Source organism: Vipera berus (genome assembly GCF_964194415.1).
Source record: "Vipera berus genome assembly, chromosome: 5".
Classification (NCBI taxonomy): Eukaryota; Metazoa; Chordata; class Lepidosauria; order Squamata; family Viperidae; genus Vipera; species Vipera berus.
The window spans coordinates 69,563,665-69,577,475 of NC_138207.1; the positions used below are offsets into that span (position 1 = coordinate 69,563,665).

At 39.6% G+C, this 13,811-nt stretch overlaps 1 protein-coding gene across 1 annotated transcript in view; it reads left to right on the top strand.

The window, feature by feature from the left end:
* The window catches only part of PWWP2B (PWWP domain containing 2B), a 51,211-nt gene extending 38,936 nt beyond the window's left edge, over positions 1-12,275 (top strand). Inside the window, exons 5-7 of the transcript XR_014026635.1 lie at positions 4,607-4,727; positions 5,532-5,662; positions 11,498-12,275. The gene's annotated coding sequence lies outside the window, so the exon portion shown is untranslated. The remainder of the gene's footprint in view (positions 1-4,606; positions 4,728-5,531; positions 5,663-11,497) is intronic.
* The last annotated feature ends 1,536 nt before the right edge of the window (positions 12,276-13,811 follow it).

Genomic DNA, 13,811 nt, shown 5'->3' on the forward strand with positions numbered 1-13,811 from the left:
AGCTGAGATACCTTGAACTCATTTCTCTTCTAGGAGACTTGAGTCCAAAAATGCATAAACGGTTCAACTCATCCCCTTCCATGGGAAAATGGAACGGTCCACATTGCTTTGCACTTTACTACTAAAAAGTTATGATAATACATAGCATTTAAAAAACATAGAAACATCTGCTGTGTTCCTTTCTTGACAGAGTTATGATAAACTGCCCCTTGTGAATCAGGTTTGCATTCAACATGGAAAACAATCAGCAATTCTGCACATCTCGAGGGTTAAATGTAAAAATAACATCAATTAATCCTCTGTGGTTTTGCAGACATTGTTCATAGGAGGAAAATGGATTCGTGCTAAATTGTACAGAAACATTGCCTTTGGTCAAATTAAGGTTGGCTGATTAGTGATGCATATTATTTGGAGCTATTATTAAATAGTGAAGTCAAGTATTTGTTGGTTTCAATGAGATTGTTCATATTATTGTCAATTTGTGCCATCTCCTGATTCAGGTCCAAAAAATGCTGCTCATTACAACCTTTTAAAGTTTTGAAGAATTGAAACCTAGGACTTGTCTCTGGGGACGTTACCTGCCTCTATATAAGTTTGCCTGTCTTTCAGTTCTATGTGTAGAGAACAGGGGTCTTCAAACTTGGCCTCTTTATGACTTGTGGGCTTCAACTCCCAGAATTCCTCAGCCAAGCATGCTGGCTGAGGAATTCTGGGAGTTGAAGTCCACAAGTCATAAAAGGGCCAAGTTTGAAGACCCCTGGGAGAGAACATGGCATTCTGCCCCGCCATTGCAATAGGCAGTGTGAGACCTTCTATCTAATCCTGAAAATAACATTCTTCTATCAGGCCTTTAATTACAGCTGTCTTTTGCTAGTATGCTTTTATCATTTTTTGTTTGGATTGGTTCAGCTGAGAGCCAAACTGGATTAGGAGAAGGGAAGTCCAGGTACTACTCTTGCCTTAGGCATGGCAGCCAGCTGCATGATTTGGGGCCAGTAAGTCTGTCTCAGCACCAGGAAGAAAACCATGGCAAGTGACTTCTGAAAATATTTCCAAGACAACTGCAGGGACATGTTCCTGTAGTTGCTAGGAGTCAAGGCTGATTTGAAGCCACCAAGAAGGGGAAAAAATGATTTAGCTGCTCCTGATTTCTGATCAATAAATTGCTTTTTGTATTTTAAAAAAGTGTGGAAATTGCTCTGAGAGCCTTCAAGCAGAAGGCAATATATTAAAAATAAAATGTTTAGAACAAAGCACAAAGTGGAGACAAGCGATAACTTGCTCAGATAATGGATGATGATTAAAAAAGAGAATGCTGCATTGCAGGGTGCTCATGCCACTGTTGTCTCTTATAATCAGGTTTGGCAGACATTTTGCATTGTTTCCCAAACCTGTTAGACTAGCAGTGAAAGTGTGATAAAATCAATGTATAATATACCTTGGGAAGCAATCGCAGTCACTTTCTGATGTACGTAAAACTGGATTGTATCATGTCTTGCTTGCTGGAAGTTTATTTGACCCCATCAGAATTCTTACTTTAGCAGGATCATCACAGCTGGAATTGTACAAGAGATTGCTGGAATGACCAAAAGCATCCCTTTGGTTACAGTCCAAGTTGGCAATCATCAACCTTCTTCTGCTTTCAGAAGTTACAATGAGACCAATGATTCTGCTTTGGAGATTGAGTCTAGTACAGTAGAACTCACTGACTCTACTGATAATTGCAAGTTTTGGCATTAATGAAACACCAGCCTGCTATTCACAAAGCTTATACTGTTGCATTTTCAAAGAATGCTCAAAGGATCATATGGTTTTGCTGGAAAGATAGCATATCAGCTAGCAATATGGAACTAAGCATGTTAAATTAGCCTGCAACAATGGGCAGGCTGCTTTAAAAGTATTCAACTCATGGAAGATAGAGATCTGAGCACAGAGTGATGATGTCTGAATGAGACGACAGAAACATTTTTAATAAAAGGGGATTGGCAAGGCTTTAGTCATATAGAATAGGAGAAGAGCAATGTTACTCTTTTGCTTAAAAGTTCTCAAACAGACTTAGCCTCATCTAACTAAAAATAATAATATAATCTTATATGTGGTGTACTTTTAATTGTGTTACCTTTTCTGGCTCAAGAGTGGTTCCTCCCAAATTGCACACATTTTATGAGGCATGCTAGTCCTTTGGAGCAGACATGTCAAACTCGTGACGTCACGTGATGTGCAACGTATCGGGATGGTTTTGCCATTGACGGTAATGGGGTGGGTGCGGCTTCCGCATGACACATCCGGCCCATGGGCCAGCAGTTTAACACCCCTGCTTTGGAGAAATCTCAGTCATTTTCATAATTTGCAAAATGTCTGGGATTTTTTTTTATTATTATGACTTTTGGGTGGCTGGTGGCCTAAATTTGCATTCTGGCTAATATTTTGGTGGAACTATCTTTACATGCAATTATTGATAACAAAAAGCAAAAATGTAGTGGGTTGTACATGAAGCTTCGATGAAAGGAAGGGGATGTGTATTGATTCTTTTTTTAAAAAAATGTAGGTGTTCTGAGCAAGCTGTTTTTTGCAAGTAGTACTTAAGCACAAAAGGTCTGATTTAAAGCTGCAAAATAAAAAGAAACTCAGTTGGATCTCTTGTACGTGGAAATATATTTCACTGCTCCATTTTGCTAATGTAAACTATTTCCTGTCCTTTGATTGAATAATTTGATAATACATTCTGTGGCATCAAATAAAATTGAGTTTGAATATGAAGAGGCAGTTCACAAGTTAGGTTAAGGTGGAGAAGCTGAGAGCTACAGAAGCAGGCTGAAGCAATATTGGCTCAGGTCCCAGGTTCTGACCAAGTGAATTGAAGTTTTAAAAAAATTAGTGGCAATACACCAGTTCAGGAAGTTCTCATATAATTTAGAACTGAGTTTTCAAGAGAAGCTTTAAAGAAATTACTTTTCTCAGCATTCACTAATCCTGAAAAAAGTATTTGCTATTTAATATGTCAATTCAAATAATAGCTGAAAATAAATTGGATCTCTGCCACCTTACGATGTATGTATCTGTATATGTGAAACTGTGTTTGTGTGTCTCATGGGAGTCACCCTGAAGCACAGAAAGACACGTGAATTGTAAGCAGTTCTTGTAATCTCTGTAGCTGGAAAAAAATCTCTGAAATGATGATAGGAAAGTTGCTGACATTATCTGTAGTTTATCTATTACATTTTCCACAATGAATAACCAAAGATCAGCAGGTCAGTTATCAGAACAATGCATAATGTATAAGCTGATGTTTTTTAAAAGTTTGTTTTGATTTTGGTTTTTCAAAAACAATTTATGGAGGGAGTATTTCTTGCAAATGGGGAGATCGTTTAATGAAGTTGAGCATGCATCTGAAAAATCAGAAATCAAAATAGAAAAATTTTTTTGATCGCAAGGAAGGTGAAAAGATGGCAACAGAAAATGTGTCTCTGCAACTCTTGGTTCACATAACTTCGCTATCAAATTGGAATCTGAACTTTTGTCTTGGTATTCTTTCTGCATTGAATAGTCTTGTTTAGATCCTAGAGTTGGCTTGATCATTGATAAGATTTATATCCATCAAGGCTTCCCGAGAGCTTATATTTTATCCCATTTCTCATTCAATTTTTTTAAATTTCCATTGTGCAAATCTCAACTGTGGAGATAAATAAACCGAAGATGGAGGATAGCTGTTCCCAATTGAGAATTGACCAATTTGCTGCTCTTCTTGCAGCTCCAGGAGCTTTGGAGATGGGATGGAGCAGATTTTGAAGGTGCTGCAACTAAATGAGAGAGCTATCAAGAGGAGAGTTGAGCTTCACAAGAAGCCATCAGCTGATGCAACATTGGACTTTGCCATCTTATGCTTCTTAAGTGATTTTTCAAGCATCTATGCTAGTTCTCAGTTTAGGGAGCCTTGAAGCAGAGGTTGTAAATTACACCACAGACTGGATAATTAGAATGCAGTACATAAAAGCCATCTTGGAAAGAGCAGGAACTTCAATTACCTCCATCCTGCTGTTAAAATAACAGAAACAACTGTTGGGATTATTTTGACTTAAATCTCTTGACGTTTTCATAGGGAGGGTCTCTCCTATTCCTCCAGGGTTGATTTCATGTGAAAGAATAGACCCAAATCTTGATGTATCACTTGGTATGCACTTTTTTATATTGAGTAGCAATTTGAGCACTAAGCTTAAATAAATAAAAGCAAGTTCCAGATTTATCTGGCTTTGTGGTTATTGACGAGTTCTATCCAAACATTTAATAACTAGTAATAAATTGCATTTCAATAGGTTAGGTTGGTTGACTTGTTTGGGGAGGATATGTCCATTATTCATGAGTTGTTAATGGGTTGTTAATATTTATACACACACACACACACACACACACACACACACAGAGAGAGAGAGAGAGAGAGAGAGAGAGAGAGAGAGAGATCTGTTGGAGGTGTGTGTGTATTAGCCATTGCCTATCCCTTGCAGGATGAAGGCCACTTCCGCATGTTTCCAACCAATACGGTCCTGAGTATTCTTTTGCCAGTTGGGCCTGCAATACTTGCTGATGTGGTCGATCCATCTTGTTTTAGGTCTTTTTCGTGGACGCTTTTGATCAAGTGGGATCCATTCTATGACTGCCTTGGTCCACCTGCCCTCAGTTCCTGCTATGTGACCAGCCATTTCCATTTCAATTCTTTTACTCTCTTGATGGTATTGTATACTTTTGTTTGTTCTCTAATCCGTGTGCAGGTCTTTCTATCTTGTCTTGTAATGCCGAGCATGTATCTTTCCATGGCTCTTTGCGCCCCTCGTAGCTTTGTGTGTGTGTGTCTGTGTATTAACCTAACGATATAAAAGCTACAATACACACACAAAAACATCCATACACACACTAGATAACTAAAGTTTTTGTCATAAAACTCACCAGAACGGAGTGCTGGCATCTTTTTTTGACATATTTTCCAAGTTTTAAAAATTTGATGTTTGGTTCACATAGACTTGAATCACCCTGTTGAGTGTAGCAGGTCGGCGGCAAAATCATTAAAATGGTGCATGCGGGCTGCTTGTGTGTCAAGTCCTCGGCTGCTCAGCTTGGGGCACTGCTCGGCTTGTAATTGGTCCTGTGGTCGTGCACTGAGTGCTTAACTGCAGGCGACGACCATTATGTTTTGATACACAACTGACATGTGGGTGTGTGTACAGTGATTGACTACATGTGAAAGGTAAATAAAAGATTAACAAGATGTGAGTTCCAACACCTTTTTTCTTACAAAAAAAGCGCTCTCTGTGTGTGTGTGTATGTATATGTATATGTACACACATACATATACACACACTATCGGTACACACACACACATACACATACACACACATACAACAGAATGACAGAAATACAACCTACTATATTATAGATATTAAACTAAATATGACAAAAGGAAAATAATTGATGTGGAAGATATGCAGTAGAATTGCTTCCATCTTGTCCAATCATATTCTCTCTATTACATTTTCTAGAATCAAGTTTCTCTTTGTGATGTCCAACTTTATACTGAGGTTATCTGAACAAATCCAGTATAATGAAATGCAAAAGCACTGCAGCCTTCACCATGGACCCATTTGTACAACACATTTAATTGGGTCATGAGGTAAACATGTGAACTGTTAAACTGGATGATTGACTTCAATTAACCCAGATGGGATAAGAATAAAAACAGGCCCTGGCACATTGAAGACTATGTTCCTTGGATCCTTAGCCCCATCCCACTTCTGACAGAGGTCAATGCCATTTTGTTCCATACCCCAGTCTTAATCCTGACTGAAAGGAATCCAAATACATCACTTCTCTGGAGCTATCACACTTTGTCTACAACCTTAATGGTACCTTGAATGTATCAGGGATGGGTTATTTATGAAGCATGTATCTTATAACAAGAAGAAAAATGGTCAAGCATGGTTTGCAGGGGTATGGAGAATGGTGTTGATATAAACCACATTTAGTTAGATTGTCCCGTTTCCCCCTCTTTTCTCTTGCCCTCAAGTTTCTTTTGCTTACTAATTCTTATTCTTTTTCTTCACATCAACATAACTTCTTTCTCCTAAAAGGAATAGCATGATGGACATGTAGTTATGCTTCCCACTTTTGAGCAGAGGAATATGAATCATGTCAGCTATTTTGCCCCAGTAACTGCCCCACTCCAAGTAATAAGCCAGATCTGGCAACTATGGATCAGTGGTTCTCAACCTGTGGTCCACGGACCCCTTGGGGGGAGCGATGTCATGGGGTCTGTGAAGGCTTGAAGAAATATTATTATTTAAATCTTGAATTAAGTCCGTGGCCACAAAGATATTTAAAAGGGGTCCATGGGGAAGAACAGGCCGAGAACCACTGTGTTAGACAGTAGAGAGTGCGCTTTCTCACGTATTAATACAGTCATGCTCGAAATTGTTGGCACCCCAGAAATTTTTCCAGAAAAGCAAGTATTTCTCACAGAAAAGTATTGCAGGAACACATGTTTTGCTATACACAGGTTTATTCCCTTTGTGTGTATTGGAACACAACAAAAAAGGGAGGAAAAAAAGCAAATTGGACATAATGTCAAACAAAACTCCAAAAATGGGCCGGGCAAAATTATTGGCACCCTTTCAAAATTGTGGATAAACAAGATTGTTTCAAGAATGTGATGCTCCCTTAAACTCACCTTGGGCAAGTAACAGGTGTGGGCAATATAAAAATCACACCTGAAAGCAGATAAAAAGGAGAGAAGTTCACTTAGTCTTTCCATTGTATGTCTGTGTGTGCCACACTAAGCATGGACAACAGAAAGAGGAGAAGAGAACTGTCTGAGGACTTGAGAACCAAAATTGTGGACAAATATCAACAATCTCAAGGTTACAAGTCCATCTCCAGAGATCTAGATTTGCCTTTGTCCACAGTGCACAACATTATCAAGAAGTTTGCAACCCATGGCACTGTAGCAAATCTCCCTGGTCGTGGACAGAAGAGAAAAATTGATGAAAGGTTGCAACGCAGGATAGTCCGGATGGTGGATAAGCAGCCCCAAACAAATTCCAAAGGAATGCAAGCTGTCCTGCAGGCTCAGGGAGCATCAGTGTCAGCGCAAACTATCCGTTGACATTTAAATGAAATGAAACGCTATGGCAGGAGACCCAGGAGGACCCCACTGCTGACACAGAGACATAAAAAAGCAAGATTACAGTTTGCTAAAATGTACTTGAGTAAGCCAAAATCCTTCTGGGAAAATGTCTTGTGGACAGATGAGACCAAGATAGAGCTTTTTGGTAAAGCACATCATTCTACTGTTTACCGAAAATGAAATGAGGCCTACAAAGAAAAGAACACAGTACCTACAGTGAAATGTGGTGGAGGTTCAATGATGTTTTGGGGTTGTTTTGCTGCCTCTGGCACTGGGTGCCTTGAATGTGTGCAAGGCATCATGAAATCTGAGGATTACCAAAGGATTTTGGGTCGCACTGTAGAGCCCAGTGTCAGAAAGCTGGGTTTGCGTCCGAGATCTTGGGTCTTCCAGCAGGACAATGACCCCAAACATACGTCAAAAAGCACCCAGAAATGGATGGTAAGAAAGCGCTGGAGAGTTCTGAAGTGGCCAGCAATGAGTCCAGATCTGAATCCCATTGAACACCTGTGGAGAGATCTTAAAATTGCTGTTGGGAAAAGGTGCCCTTCCAATAAGAGAGACCTGGAGCAGTTTACAAAGGAAGAGTGGTCCAAAATTCCAGGTGAGAGGTGTAAGAAGCTTATTGGTGGTTATAGGAAGCAACTGATTTCAGTTATTTTTTCCAAAGGGTGTGCAACCAAATATTAAGTTAAGGGTGCCAATAATTTTGTCCGGTCCATTTTTGGAGTTTTGTTTGACATTATGTCCAATTTGCTTTTTTTCCTCCCTTTTTTGTTGTGTTCCAATACACACAAAGGGAATAAACCTGTGTATAGCAAAACATGTGTTCCTGCAATACTTTTCTGTGAGAAATACTTGATTTTCTGGAAACATTTCTGGGGTGCCAACAATTTCGAGCATGACTGTATATGCAAGCACAACCCAGCATTGAAATAAGTTGGTAGGCCTGCCATCTGCCTGTTGTCTTTAGGAGATGAAACAGAAGATTGCACAGAGCATGCTTCCAGAGCTACAAAGCCTGGGGATTGGGAATGTCTTAAAAATGCATAAATGCAAATTTCTGATGAAGCAGAACTAAACCTACATATTTCTAACAGCTACCTGAGGACTGGGATGGGTGCTGAATGTTTTGAATGATATCCCTTTCCCCCACTGCTACTATGTAAATTGTATAGATTCACTGCTGTTAAAACTAGTCTTTCTTGCTCATGTCAGATCTGAAAACAATTCATTTTGATTAGGAGTAAAGGAGTCTGACAATTTTAATCTGTGTTTAACCCTTTCACTTTAACATTCATTTTATTCCCATTCGGTGTCAAACAGTGCATTGTAGTCCCCTTCTGTGCCTTCTGTCTTTTTTATATGTCCACCAAACATAGTAAGCATTTTCATAGAACATTTCTAACGTGCTGGTTTGCAAACAAGTTTCTCTAAACCAGGAGTGTCAAACTGCCGGCCTTGGGCTGGATGCACCATAGCAAAACTGCGCCCACCCCACTGCCGGCAATGGCAAAAACGTCACGATACATTGTGACACGTCACGTGACATTGCGAGTTTGACACCTCTGCTCTAAACCTGTCTGTGCATCAAGGAGTCAAGATGGTGGCTGGCCTTGTATCATCAAAGCCCTGGCCTTTTTCAGAGCTTTCAAAACAGCACAGCTGGCTCCTACTTGTGGGCTGGGGGTTGAGAGGGGAATAGCACTGCAATTTTGCTTTGAAGGGTTGGAAAACTGCAAACATCATCAGGGGAAAACCTCTCTTCCAGTCTCTTGCCTCCACTACATGAACTGAAGTAGGCCAAAATCTCACATTTTTTCCACTCTGCCTAGGCAAGCTCGCTGGCTAGAAATCCGAACAAATGAAAATGTACGATTGAAGCATATATTATTTCTGTCGGGGCCTTGGTTTTACCTGTGCATGTTTAGCAAAGTTAGTCTGGGCCTTCCTTTCTGGACCAGCTGGATAAACAAGCTTGTCCAAGCAGAGCAGGAAAAATATGAGCCGTTGCCTATCTCTTGTTTGTGGCTGAATTGGCCAGATAACAACCTGTTGAAAACTACTGTGGAGTTGCTGTCATGAGCAGGTGTGAAAATTTTGCTTTAATGTTTGAGAATGTCTTTTGTGTGCTCCTGCTTTTACTAAACTTTAACATTAAATTATCCTCTGGATTGTGAAGTCCTTAGTGTTCTCTGAGCATGTGCTTTGTCTGCACATGTTACCTATCAGCTCTGATGAGATAACCTAGTCAAGTAATGAAATATCTACAAGCAAGCAACCAACTCTGAGAACACCAAGGACTTCACAGTTCAATATACATAATTTCTTCTACTGGTATTTTTTGAGTGTAGTAGTAGTAGTAGTAGTAGTAGTAGTAGTAGTAGTAGTAATAATAATAATAATAATAATAATAATAATAATAATAATAATAATAATAGTAGTAGTAATAATAACAACAACAACAACAACAACAACAACCACCACCACCTGGTTGATACCTAGGATGCTGGCAGCAAACCGTGTCAACCATTAGTGCCAGTCAATTTGAGTGTTCAGTTGACTGAGTTTCATGTTTTATGAATAAAACTTTTATAATAATATAATATAATATAATATAATATAATATAATATAATATAATAATAATAATAATAATAATAATAATAATAATAAGAAGAAGAAGAAGAAGAAGAAGAAGAAGAAGAAGAAGAAGAGGTTGGAAGGGACCTTGGAGGTCATCTAGTCCAACCCCCTGCTCAGACAGGAAACCCTATACCATTTCAGACAAATGGCTGTCCAGTGTTTTCTTAAAAACTTCCAGTGTTGGAGCATTCACCGCTTTTGGAGTCAGGTTATCATATGACTTTTCTGACATGACATTCAAAGGCTACAACCATACAAATTCATTCATCCAGATTTCCAGCTAGCTTTGTGGTGGCTACATCATGTTCTTTTATTCAATGATTGGTATTTCAGTGAGCACCAAATTTGATCAAACATACCGGTAGTAAATTTCAGATCTTTCTCAGAATGTTTTGGATGCTCAAAAATATGGCATCTCTTTATGCTAGAAACCAACAGGCTTGTATCATCTTATGCAGTTTCATTTGCTATGGTTATTTGTCCAAATAGGTGAAGTATGAAAAGTTAACAAGATTTTTCAGAATTGATGGCAAAACAGAACTTCTGATTTGTAGATATGGAACTGGAAATGATGGCATTAGACTCTTGGAGAACAACAGGATTTTCCATGTTGAGTGTTCTGATACAAGCCCGCATCATCATTTTATTAACAATCTGCATTAACTGAGACTATAAAAGTACAAACAAAGAAATAAAAATTATGTTGGTACAGATGTGTTGCCAGCACAACCTTGTGATTTGGACTTGGGACCCTATTGTAGGCAAGAGGGAATAAACAGCCTTATAGTTAAAAACACTATTGATTCTCCCAAACCTTATCAAAGGTATAAAAGCAGGTCTGAGTATATTAAAACAACTAAAGGCCATCGCTTGTGAGAGGAAAGTAATGTGGAATTTTTCTGTGAAATACAATGTGAATTTCATGAGGACTCAGAATGTAGAATGCTGGATATCAGCCTAAAGTCAAAAGGAATGGATTGCGTAGTTTCCAACTGTAGCCAAAAGACTATTGTGCAACAAGTTTTTCTTGCCTAAGAATCCAAATGATCCATTTTTCCTCTCACTCCTGATCTCTTTAATTACATCAGAGGCCATTAGCGTTCACCCTTCATGATGCAGAAAGCCAAGTCAACTTTCACCCTAACATTATTTCCTGGAATGATAAGGGTTTTTTTCCCTTGCAAGTCAGATGACTGTGTGGCAAGCAATGTAGCCTTCCTTCCCTTGTGCATGTTGCATACTATTTTTCCACTGTCAAAATTCAGTTTTTTCCCCTTTCTTTAATGGAAAATGTTTATTCAACATTAATATGTATCAACTCTTCACTTTGCCTTGCTTTTTTGCTATCTCAGGAAGAAAGTGTGCCCTCATGGAAAAAGTTTGCAACATTGGATCATTAGTAGTATTATGGCCTATAAAGTTATTCACTGTTTGGGCTCTCTGTTTTCAAGAAATTAGTCCTGGCTAGCCTTAGCATTACTAAGATTTGCTATTACACAATAATATGGAATTGGGATTGCAGCTGTGGTTCCCAGCAGCCCTACAACATCCTGGTCACAATCTTCTAATACTTTCCTACATAGCAAAGATAGCAATCATGCTTTTAGTAAAAAAAAAAATCCTTGAAATATTTTCTTTCTCCCATTTTGCTTGTCAGTGATCAATTTAATGCTTATTTCCAGAAATTGGTGCTGGAGAAGACTCTCAAGGGTCCCTTGGACTGCAAGGAGATCAAATCAATCAATCCTAAAGGAAATCAAACCTGACTGCTCTTTGGAAGGACAGATATTGAAGCTCAAATACTTTGGCCATCGTTGAAAAAGACCCTGATGCTGGGAATGAAGACAAAAGGAGAAGGGGATGACAGGGGATGAGATGGATGGTGTCATCAACTCAATGAATATGAATTTGGGCAAACTCCAGGAGAGGGTGGAGGATGGGGCAGATTGTGGTACTATGGTCTATGGAGTTGCAAAGTGTCAGACACAGTGACTGAACAAGTGCAGAAATTGGAAAAGTGTGTGCATGTGTGCATGGATGTGTTAGAGCAGGGGTGTCAAACTCAATTTCATTGAGGGCCTCATCAGCATTGCGGTTGCCCTTAGGGGGCCGGTTGGGTATGGCCAGGGTGGGTGTGGCCTACTGGGTGGGTGTGGCTAGAGTGCGTATGGCCTACTGGGTGGGCGTGGCCAGCTCTACATCGTTCGCATCAAGGGTGCCTATGGGGGCCTGGGCAGGAGTGGGACAGATCTGAGGGTCTCTGGCAGGAGGAGGGTCTCTGGGCCAGGGCCAAGGCAGCGGGGGCCGTTCCCTCACTGTTTCCAGGATGGCTTCGCGGGCCACATGAAATCACTTCGCGGGCCGGATCCGGCCCCCGGGCCTTGTGTTTGACATGTCTGTGTTAGAGAGAGAGAGAGAGAGGAGAGAGAAATATTTGGAGTTTGCTATAAAATTGTGGTTGGCACATTTTCATAAAATACCGGTAAGCTAAATTTCAGGTATTCCTCATAATGTTTGTTCTCTCTCTCTCTCCTCTCCCCCTCCCTCCCTCCCTCTCTCCCTCCCTCCCTCCCCCCCTCTCTCTCTCTTATTATATGCATGGTTCATTCAATTTTACAGTGTGTTTGAAATCCTACCATGCTTTATTATTCCTTATGTGCAAGTAATTGGATGGCAAACCGGTGCTCCTTTGCATCCTGAATATACCAGGATGTTTCAAGAACATGCTTAAAAGCAATTATATTTTTCAAATACCCACTTACTATCGCAGTGAGTGGCTCTAAGTAAACCATGAATCAATTGCTAATTAACTCTGTGTCTTGCCTGCAACAAAGCAATTGGTTTTACTTCCTGCTTCATTGCACACTTCATGCATATATAAATTGCTCTGGCTTTGTTACTCATCTTCTACCTAATTTGAGCTGCTTCCAAACTATTTATCTCTAAATTGTATATTAGTGATTGGTGATCTCTTATTCTTCCCGGAAAACCATCTTGCCTTAAAACATACCAGACTGAAAAGGAAAGAGCCTGTTCTATTTCTTAATCACAGCTAAGAACTGCAGTCTTTAGACATGCAGATGGTTGAGCACATGTGGTTCTCTTCAGTTGTGTTGGGGACCAACTCTGTCCAAATGGCTGTCTTTGTGTGTGTGTGTATATAGGACTTTGTTTTAGCTGGGAAATATGGGAGTTGAATATGATACATATGAAAGATACCGTCTTGGGTTCTAAGTCTTTGTGGTAGCTCATGCTCAAATATTAAGATAATAAGAATAGTTAGGGAGGAGAAACCTGTAGACGTGTGGAGTTTATATGAGATTACTATCATGATAGAAAAGCTACAGAAAAGAACATGTATTTTATCAAAACTGGAGGCCAGAAAAACATCCCAAGCTAGGTATAAAACTAAGGAAAATAAGTAGTCGATTCTTCTGAATCTTTGTGGTTGAGAAGTTGCTCAGCCTACAGATCCACAGGATTCTAGAAGAAGCATATTGTCTGGATCTTTTTCACTTAAGGATTCAGACCGGTTCTAGCTCTAAGACAGCCCTGACTGCACTTTATTGATGACCTCTGGCAGATTCAGGATGATGGTACTGCATCCATTTTGCCCTCCTTGATCTCTCAGAGGTCTTCAGTGCTATTAATTATAGTAAGATGACCAGCTCAGGAGGTTGGGAGTGAAAGCATAACCATTGTAGTGGTTCCCTTCCTTTCTCCAGGGCAGGTACTATTTGGTAGAAATAGGGGAGGTGGGTGGAAAAGAGTTGTGTTTATGGCTTATCAGACAAACCAGAAATTGCTTAGATTTATTCATTTATTTAAATCTAAGAAACTACTGGTTTGTCCAATAAGAAGCCACAAACCGAGTACAAATTAACATAACCATATCAGAAACAAAAACATTATTCTTTTGGGAATCCAGAGTGGTGTCATTCCAAAATCCAAGTTCAGGACAATTTTAGAGACTATTTTAATTTAAGATCCTTATGC